At 57.3% G+C, this 2,996-nt stretch overlaps 1 protein-coding gene across 10 annotated transcripts in view; it reads right to left on the minus strand.

The window, feature by feature from the left end:
- The window catches only part of PTK2B (protein tyrosine kinase 2 beta), a 119,396-nt gene extending 116,968 nt beyond the window's left edge, over positions 1–2,428 (minus strand). For 3 of the 10 annotated variants that reach the window (XM_023756116.1, XM_023756111.1, XM_023756102.1), the window contains exon 1: positions 2,197–2,426. The gene's annotated coding sequence lies outside the window, so the exon portion shown is untranslated. Of the gene's footprint in view, positions 1–2,196 lie in introns of all 10 variants that reach the window. The other 7 variants (XM_023756122.1, XM_006081949.3, XM_023756147.1 and 4 more) reach the window with 4 other exon arrangements.
- Positions 2,429–2,996: the final 568 nt, after the last annotated feature.

Genomic DNA, 2,996 nt, shown 5'->3' on the forward strand with positions numbered 1-2,996 from the left:
TCTGGGCTCAGAGACGCTACGTGGTTCCATGAGGCCTCACAGCAGGCACGTTGGCCAGGCTGGGATCTGAGCCTGGGTCCAATCCAAAGCCCAATGCCTTTCTGAAGTGCCATCACCCTTCAGCTGTGGAGATGAACAAACTGACCAAGGAATTAATACTATTTTTTTTGTTTATTTTTAAGAAATAACATTGTCAGTCCGTGGAGAAGCCCCAGACTGGAATCCAGGAGGATTGGTTACAAGGTAAGTCTGTCCTGAGACTGTTCCCTGGCCCCTGGGCAATTCTCATCCTTCGCTTCCCAACATAGTAGCGCCCTCAGCTTTCTCCTAGGGAAGAGTTGCCCAGTTAAATATCAGTCGCCCAGTTCAACTTGAGTTTCAGATAAACAGTCAATGATCTCTAAGTATAAGTACATCCCAAATATTGCATGGGACAGACTTATAGCCGAATAATATCCGTGGCTTATCTGAAATGCAAATCTGAGTGTCCTGTATTTTCACTGGTATTTGCTAAATCTGGCCACCCCACCCAGAAGGCATGCTGAGAAGTCTCACGCCTGGCTTCAGGTCCCTAGTGTTGCTCCAACACTAGGAGTTGCCATGGCAGCCTGAGCAGCCTTTCTGGAGCTGTCTCCACTTACCTCTCCTGCTTCACCTCGCCCCTGCTCTCTCCACGCGCTGAACACTCTGAGCTACTTTCAGTTTCCTTGGATGCGTCATGCTGCTTCTGGCCTACGGCCTCAGCACTTGCTGTGCTCTGTGCCTGTTCTTCCCCCTCTTCCTCTCCCTGGCTCATTCCTATTGATCCTTGAGGTCTACACTTAGTGTCACTTCTGCCAGGAAGCCTTCCTGGGGTGCACCCCTTACCACCTCCTTCCTTAACCCTCCAGCACTGGGTTAGTTAGCACCCTGCCCATCCCATCCAGGCCCCCACCATTCCCCACACTGCTCTGGGGAGCAGGGGCTGGGTCAGACGTACTTTTGTCTCCCCACACCCAACCTAGACTCAGGTAGGAAGTCAGTAAATGCTTATCAAATGAATGAATGAATGAATGAATGATGAATGAATGAATGCAAAATATCTTGCCCGAGCCGAGTCTCTTGAATTTGACTATTTCCTTCCTCCCTTCCATTTTGGCTGACTTTTTCATCTCTGCCTCCTCTTCTCCCTGCCCCTGGAGGGGTTGTGAAAGGCTGGGCTTAAGTCCACAACAGAATTTCTTGGCCTGGACTAAGGTGAGGAGAGAGTAGCCACGGCCCTGCCACGGAGAGGCCTCCTCCTGACCCTTGCCGATCATGCCACACCAACCACCCCGGTCGGCTCACATCCCGTCCCACGGCAGCTCAGTGGCAAGCTCTTCCTCCTCTGAATTGCAACCCTCCTTCGAATGCCCCCTCCGTGTCCGCACTCCTGCTCCCCTTCTCCCCTGACCCTTGAAAGGACTCTAAGTGGATCGAGCTCCAAGGTTGGGGTGTGGGGAGATGCCAGTGTCAGATGGCTGAGGGTTAGGGCAGGTGGTGGGGCTCGGTGGGCTCAGAACATCACCCATATGGTCCCTGTTCACCCACCCAAGGCTTTGCCCACGCACAGCCTGACAGGGGAAGGCAGCACAGAATTTAACCCTTCCGCGGCATTCGGAAGGTAGTTTCACAAAGAACCGTGTGGCGGCTGGTGTTAACTTCAGTCTCCGGCACACACACACACATCACAGCTCGGCCTCTCCCCCCACGCAGAACCCTGCTGGCTTCCAGTCAGGGCTTGTTCAGATGGTCTCTCAAGGGGCAAGAAGTGGATGCAGGCACACTGGGGTGCCTGGGAGCCTGACCAGGGTGGGGGGTGCAGGGCATGGGGCGAGGGGTGAGCGCAGGGCACAGGGAGCAGCTCAGAGGCGGGACGGGATTCTGAAAAGCCCTGCTTGTTGCTCTCTGATCTGACCTTTAGAGGCAGGTGGCCTCTCTGTGCCCCCTGGGCATGGCCCCCAGCCTGCCCTGCTTGAGGACAAACAGGGAGAAACACCCTTTAGTCTCAGATTAACTGCAAACGTCGACTCCCTTCCCCCGGCGGAAGGCCAGCGAGCCCGGAGGACACCGCACCCCGCCTCCGCCTCCGCCTGCTGGGTCCCAGGCTGCTTCAGCAGGAACGCGGTCCCGTTCGGGTTCCCACAATCTCCGGAGCACCCCCTCCATCCCTTCTACCTCGTCCAGCCGCCAACTTCTGGCTGGTGCTCAGCCCGGATCGCGGGAGGGGACTCACGCGGACGGAAGCGCCGGTTCCGGGTGGCGGGTGGCGGCGCGGCTCTCAGCTCGGCCAGGTGAGGCGGGGGCTGCGCAGGTACAGGTGAGTCCGGGCCGTGGCACGTGGGGGACTCGCCGCCCCGCCGGAGGCCTCCGCAGAGTCAGAGGGCTGACAGGTTTGTGTTTTCCCCTCTCCTCCTCCTAGTTAACCACACCCCTGCTCTCCTCCCCACTTCCTTAAAGGGTGGGGTGTGTTGTCTGTGGCGCTGAGTGCCTGCTCCAGCCTCTTACCATAAACTCTGAAGTAGATGCCGCCTGCGATCCCCTATGCGGGGGGGGGGGGGGGGGGGGGGGGGGGTTTGCCACCCCTGGACCTCAAAGGGGGTCTTTCTGCTGTTAAGTCCCCGCTGGGAGCATTTGCCCCCCCAATTTCCTACCACTCCCCCTCCTCCCCCCCCCCCTTTCCCCCCCCCTGGAGGCCCATTCCAGAGTTGCTAAAAATTTTTTTTTTTTTTCCAAAAAATTTTAACCCGGGAAAACCCTCCCCCCCCCCAAAACTTTAAAACCTGGGGTTTTCCCCCCTTTCCCCCCGGCCGGAAAGGGCCCCCCCCTTTTTAGGGGACCAAAATTTGGGGGGGGGGCCCCAGGGGGTTTTGGGGGGGCCCATGGTTGAACAGGGAGGGGAGAAAAAAGGGGGGGGAAAAAAAAAAACTGGGAAAAAAAAAAACTTTTCCCCCCCCCCCCGCCCCTTTCCCGGTTTT

This window comes from Myotis lucifugus, unplaced genomic scaffold, assembly GCF_000147115.1.
Source record: "Myotis lucifugus unplaced genomic scaffold, Myoluc2.0 scaffold_1, whole genome shotgun sequence".
NCBI lineage: Eukaryota > Metazoa > Chordata > Mammalia > Chiroptera > Vespertilionidae > Myotis > Myotis lucifugus.